We start from the raw sequence: 19863 nt of genomic DNA, 5'->3' as shown, positions 1-19863 counted from the left end.
CTTTATTATAAATTTCCATTTCAACCTTATTTGCCATAGTTCATGCTACCACTATCTAGTACTTCTCGACTTTTTCTACAATACTATGTCTTCTACTAGCTTTGCTTGAGTTTCTTGTGCTATATTCTCTATGGTAAGTAGGACTTGCTCCTTAGTTTCATGATCCAACATAGAAGGTTATAGTTTCATATATTTCCAATTTCTCACTCAGTAAATGCACATATATGAGGTGGAATTAGTTTATACACATTATCATCCACCTTTTCCAATCATTCAAAAGGGCCATAGAATAGAGCATTGATCTTCTCACTAAGAACTGATAGCCTTTATTTATTAAAATATAACCAAAATTTGTCTCCCACCTTGATTTTTTTCTTAATTATGTGTTAATCATGTTAGGCCTTGTACTTTTCTTGCAATGTATTTTTTAGGGGCGACTATAGCCAAAAGAAAAATATTTAGGATAATATTTTGTGGTTGGCTAATGTTTTTATAGTATTTAAATATCTCATATTTCACCTTATTTCAAAACCATATTATTTCTTTTGGGTAAAAATAACCACACCATAGATCTCATAAAGAATCATATTCGCTTATTTTCAAGGGAAAATAGAAATAAGGAAACATATTCACTTATTTTTAATTAGGTAAAGAGAAATTTCAAATCATATTCGCCCATGGCATGCATCCTTGGTATTTGATGTAATGAATCCTATTTAAAGGTTAAACCATTGATAATTTTCAAGCCCATAGTATTGTTATAAAAGTAACTAGGTTCGGTCTTCATACTTATATCAATTTTTTTTTTCGTGGAAAAATCACAACTTTCTATTAAAAATAAAAAGTTACATATGTACATGCACAATGTGCATTATTTTACTGTCGCTAAAGACCCATTGTGTGTGCCAAAATAACTTCATCGTAGCCTAGCTACCAAAAACTAAAATTTACCCAAATAAACTAGGTTTTTATTTTTACCTTTTTTCCTTTGAACTTTGTGCCAAACCCTAGAATTTGGAGTGGCCATTACAATTGCCAATTCTTCTCCTTCTGATTTTGCTGGCACTTCCTTATCTGAGTCCGAACTCTCAGAAACATTTGTGCACTTTATTCCACCTGCTCCATGGGTATTTCCATTTTCTTCATGTTGATTTCTGGGATTTTGGATCACTGCTAAATCAATGGCTTTATCTACATGGTTGGAAGGATCATTTTGCTTCTCCTTTCCCTTCTCCAATTGGGAGCCTTGTTGATTTCATGCTTACGTTGTTGTTAAATCTCATCCATTTCTTCATCTTCATCATCTAACGAAGGCAGATTTGGAAATTTCCATCGCTTTAGCTTTTGCGATCTTTTCTTTGTCCTTTTTTTGCTTGAGGGCATGAGTTCTGTAGGTATCTTGTCTGATAGTAGATCTAACATCTGGAGGCGGTATTTTCAAAATCTAAACATTGTGTCCACTTAAATTCTTGATGAGGTAGATGGATGTGGTGTCGACAAGATTTGGAAGGCCTTTTATTAGGTATATTTCCATGCATATGCAGGAAAAAGTAAAGATACTTTTGTCCATTATTTCTTGATCCATTTTTGGAAGTCTCCCAGTGTGTTCCCAATGCTTTCTAAAACTTGATGTTGCAAAAAAGGAATAGGAAGATGTAACCTTACCCATTTTCATGACCACCATTGTAGTGGCATCACAGGCTGGAAACCATGGAGTTACGAAAAGACCTGCCCTTCCCAAAAACCAAGGTCCTTCATTTGTGACATATTCCAAATCTTTATGATTGTCGAAGTAGACCACAAAAAATACTTTTACACACAAGTAAATATCAAAATTATTAGTCCAGTTAAGGTAGATCTATTGATGTAGATATCAGACTTAGCCTAGAAGCAATTAAAATGATAGAGGATGGCTCTATCTTGGAGAATAGTAAAAAACCACTCACTTCTGGCAACTTTACCAACAGATCTAGAGTTTTATCCATCTTCTCAACTAGGTAAGGACCCGAGATTCTAAGATCTGGGGATTGGATGACAGGTGTGACAACTTTTCCTCTCAATGAATCCTTAAACGAGTTTGGACCATTTGCAATAGAAGATGATCTAGGTGGGAAACTCTTTCTTGAGGCCCCACCCCACAACCTCAAGTTTATAATAATTGTAGAATTTTATTTGATGCCATGCTATTTCAAATCAGAGACATATTGCAATAATTTACCCTCATATATTAGGTTATGTACATTAGCTGATATACCCAAATTTTCTTGCACCTTAGTTTTCAGATATGATATTAGATCCACTGACAGAGCCTTAACAAGGAGTGATTTTGCACTTGTGGTCTTCAAAAAACTGGAAAATATTCCTCGGGATTCAGATATGATATCCTAAGATTATGAATCGAATCTGGGCAAAAGTATGCCCATGACGTGGATATGAGGCAAATTTGTTTTAGACCTCATCTACCCAAGCCAACATCTATCCACAGAGAAGGTCACAACATTACCTAATGTTTGATATAGATTGAGAGGACACGCTGCCCATTGTATATGCTTTGACCGAAACCGCAAATAGAAACCAGTGTTTGGGAGTAGATCTGATGAGGTCCCACCAATTTTGCAAGCTCCTGCTATAGAACGTAGCTTTGGCATACATTGCCAATAAAAACCAAAATCCATTAATGGTTTCAATGAAGTTAAATTCTGCAAAGTCCATGTTGCTATAAACTGCCAACAAAAACCATACCTCTCCAAAATTCCCTCCATCAAAGATCGCAATGCTAACCTGAAGCTCAACGGTGTATGCGGCATCACAAGTCCTATCCATTCTGCAACAAATCACCTTTGGTCCGCTACTATACTTTAATTTGGAAAGAAATGAAAATAATTCAAGCCAATATCAATTTGTATTTTATGTAAAAGAAGAAAAATAATTTTATTTGTTCAAGCATGGGCTTCAAGCTCAAGTCTAGATCAAAGCATGTTCTTCATGCTTCTAGGGATTTTTAAGTCAAAAGAAGAAAATTTGTCATGTATTATAGTCCCATTTGGACTCTTTGTAACAAAATAAAATTAACATTTTTGAGTCAAGAAAAGTAATTTTATCCTCCAAGCACAGGTCAACCCTGCCATGATAAGTCGACCCTATTGGGGCACCTATTTTCTCTCTTGGATAACTATATATAGAGGATACCTCGTCCTCATTTGACATAGAACAAGCAAGCTCGATTTGTGCATAAGACATGAAGGAAGGAAGTGCGAAGGATATAGAAGGAGGAGAAACCCAAGGAAGAAGAAGACAACTAAAATTTTGGATTGTTCTATTCACACTTGCAAGGCTAAGGTTTTTAAGAGCTACATGGATGAGGATTGCAGGTATGAGTTATAAACCTGTAGTAGAGGGTTGAGATTCTAAGATGAAGCAAATTTTGTGAGTTTTAAGCTATCATTGACTTGGAAAACATTGATTTGACTGAAGAAGACTTTTAGAGGGCAGAATTGGCACTTGGAGGAGGTTTAGTCTTTGGGTCTTGGAGGTTTCATTTTGATTTGATTCTATACGAAGAGGATTGCTCGAGTTTTCCCCAATTGTGGGGTTTTGTGCTGACGTGGAACCTATATCCCGTGTTCTTTGTTTTTTTATGATCTTCATGTTTTGATAATTGCTTGATGAAGAAGTAAAACTAAATAATAAAACAGAAACAAATATCACAAGTAATTATTAAGTAAGGAGAATCAACATTAATCTAAAAATACCTTGATTTTGCAACATGGTATTAGAGCTAAGGTGTGACCACCCCATCCCACATTTACCTACTTTTACAAGCTCTCTAGGGTAAACATGAGCTGAGTGCTACTATGACATGACCCAACCTCCAAGTTGTAGTTATGGAAGTGGGGCCTACACACTAGAACACATACTATCACCCCTCAGGGACAATATATCACTCAATAGTTTGACAACCACCCTTGATGATAAATCCTTGAGCTGGAACTCATTTTTACAAGCTTGACACCCCAACTGCACCCATAATAAATTGTGCATGCAGTTGGAAGGCTACAACTACATGCATAAGCCTTCATGCATGCAGGTATGACCAAAATATTCTATTTCTATGCATGCAGTGGCGAGATCTATGCCACTTTTTGAGGTCTGGTCTACATTTCACTGCACTGAATTTCCAAAAACTTTCCACAGTCAAGTCTCAGGTGATAACAAGTCTAAACAATCAAAACTAGGGGTATATCTTTCTCAAGACATGCCAGTCACATAGTAAACATTTCGTCAAACATATGGTGAACATAGAAGCTACAAGTCATGAATGCACATCTGATCATGATCTCTTTAACTTCATCGGAGAATCATCAAGAAGGTCTAATTCCCTCTCAAGATAGTTGTAACAATACTTTTTAGCCCATTCATCAATCATTCAATAACTTATCAAATCATGGATGGGATCCATAATAAGAGCACATCTTTTAACCATACATATAAACATCATATAAGCAACATAGAATCCATTACAAACCAACCATAATATCAACATAATAACCAGTACAAGTGCTCATCAGTCACAATAAGAAAAATAAATTGTATTAACATATGCATAAGCCAACCAAGTCAGGGACTTCCACGTACCACTCGACCATAGATTGGGATGAACCAAATCTCTCTTTCAACCAATCACCCCCGTGCCATATTCCAAGCATGAATGTGGGATCACATGGGATATACCAAAATAGAATCAACTGGGGATTCTAGATGCCAAACCACCTCAATCCTAAACCACAACAATTTCACCTAACTGGTCTAGAAATCACTAACATCAACTAGATTGGTCTCTTCCCAAGCTGTCCAAGGCTCCAGGGATTATATCTCAACCCACAACCTCCAGGGAACTGAAACTGTTATAGGGCTCCAAAGATCTCCCATCTCAACCCACAACCTCTAGGGAACCCAAGTTGATCTAGGGCTCTAAAGATTCTATTCCAACCCACAACCATTAGGGAACCAGAGAACCAATAAAAAATCCAAATAGAGAACCCACTACATCATGCTATCTAGGAAATGTAAAGGCAAGCTTGAAACCACTGTCAATCCACACAAATCCCATGCCGATGACAACAAACATAAACAATAAACTAATCCATGCACCATGCATTCGAATCCTAGCATGCTAAGTGTCATATGCACACTGTTACCTGGAATCCCCAACTAATTTTTGTCCTTACTCGATGTTGTCCAAACTTCCTCTTGTGCACCCTTGCTTTCCATTTTTTGCTTAACCAAGTGCTTATTCTCTCTCCTTTTTTACAACTACTCAAAAGCTGGGAAAAAATTTGTAGGTGCCTTTTTATCATTGATGTATAGTCTCTTCCTTTCCTTTTCCTTTTTTCTTTCATTTTCCTCTAATTTCCCTTGCGTACATATTTGTGTCCCTTCATCTTCCTTTTCTCCTATTTTCCTTTATTTCCTTAATTAAATACCATTTATTGCCCCTGCCAATGCCTTTTCCAATTTCCATAGCCATTATTAAACCACAAGTGACCCCCAATGTGATGTTTTCCCCTCCATTCAACTTAGAATACGTGTCCCATGACCTTGGTCTTATTTTATTTACATAGAAAATCAACCAGAGGCTATTAAATAAGGTGGTTTGAAGAAGGAGGTTTGGAGATCACATTCTATTGGTTATGTGGCTTAATTAAGTGGCTCACTTGTCTTTCCCTATGATGAATAATGGTTGTGGAAACTCACATAAATCACTGTGTGTGAAAGGAGACATTGATATATATAAACCATGATCTTGAGAAGACAGTGGCATCATTTTAAAGTGACTCGCTCCTACATATAGTTTGTAGCCTACTCACAATTAGCTATGGATTGAAATGCACTGAGGATTTTTTAATTATAGGCTCACTTATGATTTGAATGAGGCTATAGCTTGCACACCATATGTGGCTTGATGTACCGTTGAATCACAAATGTTAGATGGCTCACTTTCCTGTAGATTTCATCCTCTGTAATCTGAACAAAGATTTGGGCATCTCTTGACGTAGACCTGGGCATATGATTGGCATCTAATCTCTGAATGAATGCAATGCCCCCCCTCCAATTATCTCCTTGATTTCGGCTCGCTCCTTATTTACCTCTGTGGTATCAAAGTAATGGCATCATTTCGCTCGGAGTGGCATATTACTATGGTCTCAGGCATAATATAGTTACCTTAATCTCATTGAAGGAATAAACATTATCTAATTAAAGAGAACCCATGGCTCGCATACTTTACATGTTCATTGAATCATGGATTGCATGTTTATAGTAACTTAAAGATAGTCCTAATGTATATTGACAATAATACAAAGTTGTATATAGTAGTAAGACAATGATATATACACCAATAACCTTCAATGTATGATGGAGATCTTGGCATAAAACTTCAATGATAATTATAAAAATGATATATAGACATATATTAGTGACCAGATGTGGCAATAACCTCAATATAGCAGTAACCTTCATGTGATAGTCAATTGAATTTGGATAAAAGGCAATAACATGATGGATCGTCTTTGAAAGATTGAAAAGATTGAGGTATCTCGAAGAATTTTGAGTCACCTTGTTGTGCAATAAATATCATGAACCTAAGGAGGACAAAAAGTGGAGTAAGAAGGTTCGTCTTATGTCTGGAAGATATTCGAGTTTACTAATCTTAAAGAGAAGAATCTTTGTGAACTTTTCGGCCCTCAAGAAGGTATGTTTTTGTTTACTTCCGTTATTTGTGCCCTAGTTTAGGGCTACTTCAATGCATGCTCTGTTATGAAACCAACTCACAAAAAGATAAAAAAAATATAGATCAAAAACTTCAAAAATAGCCTCTTTGAGGGGTAAACCTCCTTTACATTACAAAAATGAATAATTCTTGGATGATACAAATGACAAGACCTCCTTTCTATATATAGGAGTCTAAGGGGTCACAACATAATCAAAGCCTACATAACAATAATATTGTAAGGGCACAACAATAACAACAGTGGGCTTTTATGGGATTCTATGGGGACTACATGGGCACAACAATACAATAAGGGGGGTTGCTCTAATAACAATAAGGGACTACACTAGTAGTATAGGGACCTAACATGCCCCTCTCCTTGAAAAAGTGTTGTCCTCAACGCTTGAGTAGTTCTGGATGCTTCTGTATAAAATTCTCATCCTCCCATGTGAAATCTTCAATATGTAAGTTCTTCCACTTGATGAGATACTCTTAATTTGATCGATTTCGTAGCTGGCAGCTTCTTGATTCCGTGACTGCTTCAAGATCCAATATAATTTTTCCTTCCTCGTCAAGTTCCAAAAATATTGTTTTAACTGGGATCTTGTCACGTATAACCTTCTTTAAGCATTAATCATGGAAAACTGGGTGCACTTGGGAAGATGCAGTAAGCTCCAATTTGTATGCCATAGTACTAATATTTTGCAACTCCTTGTAAGTACCATAGTACTTTGGTGATACTTTAGTATCCTTATTCGCTTTCTTGAGGGACATTTGTTTCTATGGTTGTAGCAGTAAAAATACTCAGTCACCTACATAAAAAATTCTTTTGCTGTGATGTTGATCTGCATGTTGTTTCATTCGAGTCTGCTCCAAAGTAAGGTTATCCTTTAAGAGTTGGAGAAATTGTTGATGATGCTTGACGTGATATTCCATTGCTTGAACCTTAGAATTTTCTCTTGAAGATGATGTGATGGATGGTGTATGATATCATCCATAAAGTGCCATAAATGGGGTCATTTTTGCTGAAGCGTTATACCACCATTTAAACAAAGGTAACCACTTGACCCATTATGTTTTTTTATCAGATACAAAGAAATAAAGATATCCTTCCAAACATTTCTTCACTATATTTGTTTGTCCATCTATCTTGAGAGTTTGAGGAGTGGTAATTCTTGCCAATGCATTACAAGATATGGTCAGATTCATTTCTTCTTTCTCTAGGGTTGGTTCTTGGTGTATATCCTCTTCTTTTGATGTTTTTTGTTGCTTTTCTTCCTCCTCTTCACAATCTGTGTAAAATAATTTCTTCTCAACATACTTATAACCTTCAGTGTATTTGCTATCACAAGTATAACAAAGACCTTTTGCTATTTTTTCTTCCAATTGTTGTGGTGTCAATGTTGTAGGTTGTGGAAGGCTACGGGCAACAACACTTCCATATTTATAGTTGTGAGTGGTAGGCTTCCTTGTTGCCATAATTTTTCTTTCAATTTTTCTTGCCAACCTAAATTCCTTTTCCAATGAATCAGGTTCCCAAAGGTGAATCTCATGTTGGATGTTATCCTTTAAGGTCCCTATGAACACATCAATCCTATGCTCCTCTGGAATATAATTTACCCTTATATTCAATTTTTGGAAGTCCTCAATGTGCTCCACCATTGAATCCTTTTGTTTGAGATTTATCAATTGGCTAAAGAAGGTGTTTCTCTTTGTATCCTCATAATGTGCCATCATTTACTTTGTAAAAATTGACCAAGTGACAATATTTTTAAGAGAGAAAAGTCATCGATACCATACAAACTGATTGGGTTCCAAATATAATGTTGCAATGCGTACCTTTTGTGTGTTTTGCACATTATGGAGATCAAAATATTGCTCCACTTGTAGTATCCATGTTACAAGATCCTTGCCATCAAACTTCCTCATATCAATATTTGGAACATGGTGGGTCTTCAATCCAATGTTGGAGTCTATGAAATCATGATTAACATTTCTTTTGTTCTCATCATGAGTTTCATCTAATACCTTTTCGCTATTAGGAAGCATTTATTGTAGCAACCTTGTCAAACCTTCCTTGAAACGTTCCATGTATGCTTTTAAACCATTCTTAAAATCTTCCATATTCTTTGATGTCAACCACATTAGCTTTCATGTCATCCATATTAGCTTTCATACCATTCTTCAATCCTTCCATGTCTGATTTTAAGCTATTCTTCAAACCATCCATCTTAGCTTCCATTTCAATTTTGGTTACTCTTTGTGAGAGAAAAAAATGTTGCACTTGGTCTCGTAATTTTGATATATCATGTTTCATTTCTTCTTCTTCTTCATGCGTCATAGTAGAACTTTTAGGGTGCTTACTAGGTGTTTCCATTTTATTTCTTCGGGGCATAAATTGATGAGTATTATGCTTCACTATGTACTTTGAATCACTTCAAATTATTTTTTCAAACAAAACGTCTGCAAATTTTAAAAAATACACACATTTTTTTTCTTTGTAGGAGCTCGATATTGAATATGTCGTATCTTTTTAATGGCGAATCTCCAAGGTATGAAATTTTGTCCTGTAGTATCCCTCTAAGTCCTATTTCCAACCCCACAAGTCTGATCAATATTTGATTCTCCAAGAAAACGTTATGGCCAATCTCCCACAATGACATGATTATAGACTAGTTCAGTAGAGCGAAATTGTATGAAGTTCCAGGTGTCACTGTTTTGACCTTTCGACTTGAAAATGATACTGAACAAACTAAAACCCATCCTATTTCTTTCACCATTTACGAAATTCGAATCCGATGCTTAGAGAGAAAATTATGACGATTTTCCCAAGGTCACCTATTTGAGATGGAATTCAGGATCCTACAAAAACCATAACTTCCTTGGATCATATCTTTGAAACTATAGCGAGACAAGATCTGAAATTCGGACATGACATTCATCACGATTTCATTTCAAATGGGTTGTTTTTTTAGCTTCTGACGCTTGGTAGAAAAAAATTTGTAGCGAAAATTCCACGAGGACTTGTTTGAAGCAATGAGACCCTAGAATCCAAAGCTCTAATACCAAATGTTATGAAACTAGCTCACAAAATAGAAGAAGAGATAGATCAACGACTTCAAAATCAGCCTCTTCGAGCGGACAACCTCCTTTACATTACATTGTGAACAATTCTTGGATGATACAAATGACAAGACCTCCTTTCTATATATAGGAGTCTAAGGGGTCACAATATAATCAAAGCCTACATAACAATAATATTGTAAGGGCACAACAATAAAAATAGTGAGATTCTATGGGGCACAATAATAACAATATGGGGACTAGATGGGAAGAACAATACAATAAATGGGGTTGCACTAATAACAATAGGGGGCTACACTAGTAGTATATGGACCTAACATGCTCAACCACATCATATGTCTATCATAGAAGTATGTAAGTTTGGCTTTAGATATGTTCATGTTGTAAAATGCCTAGATCCTAAGGATTTGTGACAATTGTAGGGAAAACATTGTGTCAAGGAGTTGCATATTTAGATAATCCTGCGCTAGGTTTCTGAACTTTGTCTTCTCCTTAAAAGAAGGTCGTATCACATATTAAGTGTGAACAATGATGCATATTATTGACAAAAGTAAAGAGCTAAATTGAAGTGAAGGAAAAAGGGCATGATCGTTGGAGAAAAGTGCTAGACATGGAGGTCTGTCCTAAAGTGTTTATGATAACAAATTACCACAAGTGCAATTCTCTCAAGAAACATAGTTGTTATAATGAGGAGACGTCGGCTGCATTCCTGAAGGTGATAAACAAATGTCTAGAAGGTGTCTGGACAAGAAACTGTGTCAAGAAAGGTCTATTGGAGCTGATGTTTATAAAAAGTTATTGCTAGGCGGAGGTCTAGTCACATGTGTTGATGAAAAATAGTTTAAATAAGCCTAAGTACAATGCCTTTCTGGACTAAAAGTGGCTATTCATAATGCATATGTTATGAGTAGAAGGATCCAGGTAGTGGGTGATCTTACAAACCTTAGATATGTACAATTTGAAGAATCAAATTGCATCATTAAAATATGACAATGTTGAACCCTAGATCAGTTAAGAATTAACCCTAGTTGGGCAGATCTGGAAACCCTAAGAAGCAAATTTTCAGTGGATTTGGAAGGTTGTTTAGAGGGAAGAATTGAAGAAGCTTTTTTTAGAGTGAGCACAAGAGTTGGTTCACTATTGTGTGGGAAGATTTGTAGAAACCCTAAGGACAATCATCTAATAGGTAGCTAGAGGACTGATAAGAAGGTTTATTTGAAGATCCTAAGAGTTGTCTATTTTGGAAAGATGAGAATAATAACTAAAGGAAATAATTATTTGAGTATTTGGAGTTGTGTTGACTGATTGGAAAGGTCAACCAAGCTGTGTTCAACATTGAATGAAAAATAGATTGGCTAACCTTGTACTATGATAATTAGTCAATTGAAGGATCTGTATGATGGACTATCTTCAAGGTAGGAAGCAATTCAATGCAGGAAGTAATGTTGGACATAGTTCAAGATGTAGTAGGTGAGTATCTTAAGTAAATGATCATAGACTATTAGGAGGCAGATTTGGATCCATAGTTCAAGAATTTGCAAGATGAGAAAAGGGTTATTTGAGGAAGCTACAAAAATTGCAGGTAACTGATGTAAGGGAAGTATGAGTAGTTTCGACGCAAGCTAAGGCTTTTTTATGAATTATCCCTGTTTGAGAGAGAGTGAGCATGTATTTCTCCTCTCAGGTTGAGAGGGACTAAGGTTGGACACTGGTTCTCCCTATGCCATGTACTAGGTTAGGACTAACAGGCACAAGTCTAGTGCATGGATCATAGATAGGGAGAATGGATTGAATAAGCTTAGTTCTGCTGGTGTCAGGTACTATGATGGATTATGATTGATATCATAAGTCAAGTACATGGACACGTATAAGGAGAATGACAATTTGGATAAGCATCTTGGACGAACATTGTTGAGTCATGTATAGTGATGGATTAGGATGGAGATCCTATGTCAAGTTCATGGACTTGGATAAAGAATGGTCTAGTGGACAAACATTTCCTTGAGGGAAATGGTTTAGTGGAGGATATACTCCAGGTACACTAGGTGGACTATGTACCTCGGTGAGGTGGTGTGGTGTCCCATGGAATGCCTCCTAGCATTGTGCTTTGATATTGTGGAGAGATGGGGTGTACATGTCAAGGACTTTGTGAAGTGACAATGTTGGCTATGATGATAAGTGACACTTATCAATATGAATACCTCCCTAGTTAAGAGGGAGTGTTGGAAAAGTAACTAAGTTTGGTCTCCATACTTATATCAATTTGTATTTTATGTAAAAGAAGAAAAATAATTTTATTTGTTCAAGCATGGGTTTCATTCACAATTCTAGGTCAAGGCATGTTCTTCATGCTTCCATGGATTGTTGAGTCAAAATAAGAACAAGTGTCATGTATTATAGTCCCATTTGGACTCTTTATAACAAAATAAATTAACATTTTTGAGTCAAGAAAAGTAATTTTGTCCTCCAAGCAAAAGATGGCCTTGTTGGGGCACCTATTTGCTCTCTTGGATGATTATATATAGAGGATACCTTCTCCTCATTTGACATAGAATAAGTAAGCTTGATCTATGCATAAGACACGAAGGAAGGAAGTGCAAAGGGTATATAAGGAAGAAAAACTGAAACAGAAAATGCCTGATACGCAGAATATATATGAACAAAAAATATTTTATTAAGATGTGAAATTACAGATGATGATGTTTACAGTGGGTTGCCTGGCTTATATACCGCCATGGACACCCTTTAGGAAAGGGCATGATCTTATGATCGTGCCCTTTCGCCTAACTAAACCTAAATTAAATAATAAACCTAAAATTAACTATTTTTTACATAACATTGCCTTCCTCTCGAAAGAATGCTTTGTCCTCAAAGCATACGTAACGACGGATGTTGTTGACAAAATGCTTCATTCTCCCAAGAAGCTTCTTCTTCGGGCAAGTCCTTCCACTTGATCAGATATTCCTTGATAGTACAATAATGAAGCTTTCTTTCTCTAGTAGACAAAATACCTTCTGGTTCTAAAATGACTCTTCCCTCATCATCTAGGGATGGAAGTGTTGTTTGCGCTATTTGATTGTTACCTAGGGCCCTTTTAAGGCAAGATACGTGGAAGACGTTGTGAACACGACTTGTCTCTGGAAGGCTTAAACCATATGCAACTTGGCTAATCTTTTTGTTGATCTGATAAGGTCCATAAAACTTTGGTGCCAATTTGTTTTTTCCTTTCTTTTTTAAAGATAATTGTTTGTATGGTTGGAGCTTAACAAATACCCATTCTCCAACTTCAAACTCTCTTTCAGTTCTGTTACGGTCTGCTTGTTGCTTCATACGATTCCTTGCATTATTCAGGTTTTCTTTTAATATATGGACGATTTTTTGGGTTTCTTCTAGTTGATCTTTAACAACAGGTAGATTTGTTTGGAAAATAGCTAGATCTTTCCATTTCGGGGGTTCATAACCATATAGGGCTTGAAATGGCGTCATTTTTGCCGATGTATGATAGGTGGAGTTATACCACCATTCAGCAAGGTGTAACCATTGAGCCCATTTATTTTGTTTTTCTGTAGCGTAGCAACGTAGGTAGGCCTCCAAACATTTATTGACAACTTCTGTTTGGCCATCTGTTTACGGGTGATAAGCGGAACTCATATTTAAGTAAGTTCCTATATGGTTGAACAATTCCTTCCAGAAATTACCTTTGAACTTGGCATCTCTATCACTTACAATGACTTTTGGAAAACCATGCAAATTATATATATTTTTGCAAAATATTTCAGCGATTTCTTTTGCTGAGTATGACTTCTTTATTGCCATAAAGTGAGCATATTTGGTGAGTCTGTCGACTACTACGAAAATCTTGTCCTTGCCTTCAGATACTGGTAATCCTTCGATAAAGTCCATTGAGATTTCTTCCCACTTCTGATTTGGAATGTTTAAGGGGTGAAGTAATCCTGGTGTCGTAATATTTTCGCTTTTATTCCTTTGACATGTGTCACACTCTGCTACATACTTCTGAATATCACGATTCATTCCCTTCCAAAAGAAGGATTGACGTGCATTGTAGTAAGTCTTAAAGAATCCTACGTGTCCAGCTGACGGTGAGTCATGTAATTCCTTGAGTATCTTAAACTTAAACTTGGAATTTGTACTTAGATATATTCTTCCCTTATACCATAGGATATCATTCTTCCACTCAAATTTTGAGTTATTGGGAAGGTTATTGATTATTGTTGTTACTTCTGGATCCTTGGCATACTCACTTCGAATTTCGTTAAGCCACTCAGGAACAACAACCGATATTGCAAGTAGTGTTGGTTCTTCATCTTTTCTGGATAAGGCATCGGCTACTACATTGTCTTTACCTCTTTTATGTAGTATTTCCAAGTCAAAAGCGGCAATTTTTTCAATCCATTTTTGTTGTTCTTCGGAAAGCGTTTTTTGTTGAAGGAGATGTTGGAGACTGTTATGGTCTGTTCGAATAGAAAACTTACTTCCCAAAAGATATTGCCTCCACTTAGCTAGTGTGTGCATGATAGCGAGCATTTCTTTGTTGTATGTGGATTTGCGGCGCTCTCTTTTATTGAGCTTCCTACTTTCAAAAGCTATGGGATGTCCTTGTTGCATTAGTACTGCACCTATACCGAATCCAGAAGCATCACACTCAATGATAAATGGTTTAGAAAAATCTGGTGTTGCTAATACGGGAGCATTAGACATAATTTCTTTTAATTTTTCAAAACACCTTCCTGCTTCCTCATCCCATAGAAACGAATTCTTCTTTAAAAGATTTGTTAGAGGTGCAGTTATATGTGCATAGTTTTTAATAAACCTTCGGTAATATCCTGTCAAACCTAAGAACCCTCTTAGCTTGGATATATTAACAGGTTTGGTCCATTCTTTTATGGCTTTGATTTTGTTAGGGTCCACCTTTACACCTTCATGGGATATAATATGTCCAAGGTATTCTACTTCTTCCTTTCCGAAGGTACATTTGGATTTTTTTGCGTAAAATTGGTGTTCTTTAAGTAGTGTAAGAACCTTATCCAAATGTTGCAAGTGCTCCTTCCAAGTTTTACTGTAAATTAGAATATCATCAAAGAATACTAATACAAACTTTCTGAGATGTGGGCGAAATAATTCATTCATAGTTGCTTGAAACGTTGCTGGTGCATTAGTTAATCCAAATGGCATTACTTTAAATTAATAATGACCTTCGTGTGTTCGGAATGCGGTTTTTGGTATGTCTTCTAATCTTATTCTAATTTGATAGTAACCTGATCTTAGGTCCAATTTTGAGAAATACCTTGCGCCATGTAGCTCATCCAACATTTCGTCGATAAAGGGAATTGGAAACTTATTTTTAATTGTTATTTTGTTTAATCCCCTATAGTCAATACATAGCCTGAATGACCCATCTTTCTTCCTTACCAACACCACTGGAGCAGCGTAAGGAATTTTACTTTTCGAGATGATTCCACACCTTAAGAGGTCTTGGATTAATCTCTCGATTTCTGTTTTTTGGTGATGTGGATATCGGTATGGCTTGATGTTAACCGGGTCTGATCCTGCCTTGACTTCTATTGTATGCTCAATTTCCCTATTAGGCGGCATCTTTAGAGGTAGATCTTGAAATACTTCTTCATGTTTCCTAATTAGTTCTTGTATCTCTAGTGACTCTTCACTGGTCATATTTGCAGATAACATTTCTAACTGATGACATTGTACTACATAAGCAGGTGCTCCTCTTCGAATCATCTTCATCATCTGAGATGATGATACAATTTGATTTTCTGGTGCTTGGAACCCATGTAATTTATACTTTTGACCTCCCCATTTGAATTTTATAAATTGTACTTGGTGGTTAGCGGCATAAGTACCTAAGGTTCGTAACCATTGGACACCTAAGACTACATCTACTCCTCCTAATGGTACTGTGAAAAACGAAGACTCTAAACTGAAGTCTTGAATTTGCAATTTGACCTTATGACATTTCCCCACTTTTTCAATCCTCTTACCGTCTGCTACCATTACCTTCATGCTTGGTAAGGGAAATGAAAAAATATTAAGTCTCTTGGCCATGGTTGCATCCAAAAAATTGTGTGTGCTACCACAGTCAATGAGAACCACCACGTTGTTCTTCTTAATGTGTCCCTTTAACTTTAGAGTCTGAGGTTGTGATATACCTGTCATGGCTGATAACGAAACTTGCAGAATCCTTTCGTCATCTAATTCTGGTGAGAATTCTGGGGCATCTCCTGTTTCTTCTATGTCAGAATCTTCACTGTTTGAGTCATTGGTTGCTTCACAATTATATAGGTTTTTTGGTTCTTTTCCTTTAGCACACCTATGTTTGGGATCCCACTTTTCACCACAGCGCTTGCATTTACCCTCGTTTATCCTTTGCGCTTCCACATTAGATTTTTCATCTTCACGACGATGTGGTGGAACATATCTTGTATTTTTTGCGTCTGCATACTGAGGTGTTCTTCGTCTTGAATATGTTTCTTCGGCTTTTGACCAAAATATTTGTTCGAATTTCTTTTCGGCTGTTTTTGCTTTTCGTCTTGCTACTTCTATTGATGAAATGTCATGCATCTCAAGTTCTACTTGTAAATGGGTTTTAAGTCCCGAGATGTATGACTGAATTAAACGAGATTCTGATAACCCAGGCACTCGAGTTACTAAGGTATCCCATTCTTGAGTGTATTCATCCACACTTCCTTTTTGTCGTAATTTGATGAGTTTTGAAAAGAACTCTTCTTCTTTTACACCTTGAAATCTTTTAAAAAAGCATCTTTAAATTTTCTCCAGCTAATGACGTGTGTTGTTTTTTTCCACCACATATACCAGTTATATGCTTCTCCTTCCATTTTCATGGATGCATGTCTGAGCTTTTCGTCATCGTCAATGATGTCATATATCTCAAAGTATTCTTCTGCTTTATTTATCCATGCAATGTTGTTTTTTTCGTTTCCATCGAATTTGAGCATCTCAACCTTTGCCCTCTTCTGGTATGTGGCTAATGGTTGAGCAAAAAGAGGGTGTTGACTAGTAAGGGTATCCCAAAGTTGCTTGTTTGTAAAGGCCGTGTTACTTTCTTCCTGGTGGGGTGTCACGGATTTTCTTGGGGATTCGACCTTTTCATGAGAATTTGTTGACTTTGTTGAATCTGATGAGAGATGTTCTTGATTTTCTTCACCATCTTTTAATAGCTCTTCGGGTGTACAATTCGACTTTTTACACAGACTTTTCAGCATTGTTAAGACTTCTCTGAAGTTTACTCCTGTTTGGACATGTTGACTTTCCATCTTTATCTCTATTCGATTTGTCGTATCTTCAAGATTTTTGATTTTGTCCGCTTGCTCCCCAAGCTTGCTCTCGACTTCATTTAATCTTTTACTGACCTCGTCGTGGTTGTTATTTATCTTTTGCTCTGCATCCAACAACCTTTTTTGGAAATCCGCCATTGTCATTGTCGACATTGAGCGGGTTTGCGGAGGCGTGTATTTATTTGCCAGCTAAAATATTTTTCCTTCCCTTCTTTTTTTTTTTTAATAATTAAATTTAATTAATTTAATAATTAAATTTAATTAATTAATAATTTTTTTAATAATTAAATTAAATTAATTTAATAATTTAATTTAATTAATTATATTTATTTTTTAAATAATGTTATATAAAATTTTCAAACTATAATATATATATATATATAGTGTATAATATATAACTATATAATATAGTTATTTATATATTACAACTATATATATAACAAAAAGGTAATATTGAATTGACGTTTACTGCTTATGAAACGCTGGAGATCAACGACCACGTCTATTAATGAAACGCTGGAGATCAACGACCACGTCTATTGGCGGCAGCCGTGGGCAGATTACACTTCGACTCCCGCAGATGTTTATTCCACGCAGCTGGTAAGTCTGGGCAGTAACAAATTGTCGTATAGCGGACGGTGGCAGTGAAAAAAATGTGGAATGGTCAGCGCAGATGCGGAGGACGACAACGGATTTCGGTACGGACAATCGACAGGAGGACGGGGGACTGTGGGCAGTGGACGGACGGGCAACTCTACACCGAGAATGAACCGCTCTGATACCAATGAAACAGAAAATGCCTGATACGCAGAATATATATGAATAAAAAATATTTTATTAAGATATGAAATTACAGATGATGATGTTTACAGTGGGTTGCCTGGCTTATATACCGCCATGGACACCCTTTAGGAAAGGGCATGATCTTATGATCTTGCCCTTTCGCCTAACTAAACCTAAATTAAATAATAAACCTAAAATTAACTATTTTTTACATAACAAAAACCCAAGGAAGAACAAGAGAACTCAAGTTTTGGACTGCTCTTTTCACATGTGCAAGAAGGCTATGGTTTCTGCGAGCTATAGGTCCGATGATTATAGGTACGAGTTACAAACCTGTAGTAAAGGGCCTAGATTCTGAGATGAAGAAGAGTTTGTGAGTTTTTGACTATCATTGGCTTGGAAAACTTTGATTTGACTGAAGATGACTTTTGGAGGGATGACTTGGTGCTTTGAGGAGGTTTAGTCTTTGGGTCTTGGAGGTTTCATTTTGATCTGATTGTATAAAAAGAGGATTGTTCAATTTTTCCCCAATTGTAGGGTTTTGTCCTTGTGGAGCCTATATCTTGTGTTATTTGTGTTTTTGTGATCTTCATGTTTTGATAATTGCATGATGAAGAAGTAAAACTAAATAATAAAAGGCCCACAAATATCACAAGTAATTATCAAGTAAGAAGAATCAACATTAATCCACAAATACCTTGATTTTCCAACAAGAATTGGGTGGCCCATGGTATTCATCCATGGTATTTGATGTCATAAATCCTATTTAAAGGTTTGGGATATTTTATTGTAAAATTCTTGACCATGGAGAATGATTTTATCTTGCATATTTTGACATCAAACTTCGTGTTTAAAGGCATGACATAAAATGTATGTATACATTGAATTTGTTTTAAATACCCTTTAATTAAAATTGTATGTTTTGTTCCATCTAAACCATTTAAATAAAAATATAAGAATTTCATAATGGTATCATAGAGGTTATGAAAATTTATTAAGGAATTTTTAAATATTTTTAAATAAGTATCTTAAAAAATGAAAAGGTTTACAGTTGGAGATATAATTTAAATGATCTAATATGCAATGAGAAATGGATTTTGACTTTGGGCTTTATATTTTTATTATAATGTTGCATTGGGGTTATTTACTAACAAAACAATGTTATTTCCTATAAGATTTCTACTTGAAAAAACATTTTTATTTCTAATTGGGTAATATAGATGGACTTATATTTTTAAGGTTTCTAAATAAGTATTCTGAAAGATAAGTTTATATGAACCTCTATAATTTTTTCTGTTTGCTAAGTTGTGTGAGCCTTGAGATGACTGCATGCTTAACCTTTGTCTTTAGAATCCACGACCCAAGGGCATATAAGCCGTGAAAATCACCCAAAGATTGCACCCGGCCTGGGCCACACCAGCCTTAACATGGCTGGATTTTTTCCCATGGAGTTTCTAACTTGTGACCTTCAGATCACATAGTTCCTTAACATTACACCCATCATCGCCTATTCTACGCCCCATGGGCATGGACCTTTATAATTTTAGTGGAGAGAAATATTGGATTTATACTAATAGTTTAGTATGTCATTTTACTTGAATTAGCATGTGACCATATTTGTTCAAATTTATATAGTAAAAACTTGACTCACTTATAGGGTCGATGACTAAAAAATGTATTGAAGATATTTATTACACCTTCAAGGCTGAACGTGTTTCCTTTGTTATCTATAATTATTCCATGTGTAAATACATGTATATTTGGCATTTACAGTTGTTGTAGGGATTGGGAAAATAATATATATCTTGTGAACAACCTTTCCTTATTGCTTACAACAATTTATGATATGACTTATGATTACAAGTGTTTTCTCAAATTACACGTTCTTATATAATT

The sequence above is a fragment of the Pinus tabuliformis genome, chromosome 8 (assembly GCF_031772625.1).
Source record: "Pinus tabuliformis cultivar Carrire ecotype Pingquan chromosome 8, CPIR1, whole genome shotgun sequence".
Lineage (NCBI taxonomy): Eukaryota > Viridiplantae > Streptophyta > Pinopsida > Pinales > Pinaceae > Pinus > Pinus tabuliformis.
The sequence above is the reverse complement of the archived record's forward strand: the minus strand, read 5'-3'. Positions refer to the sequence as shown.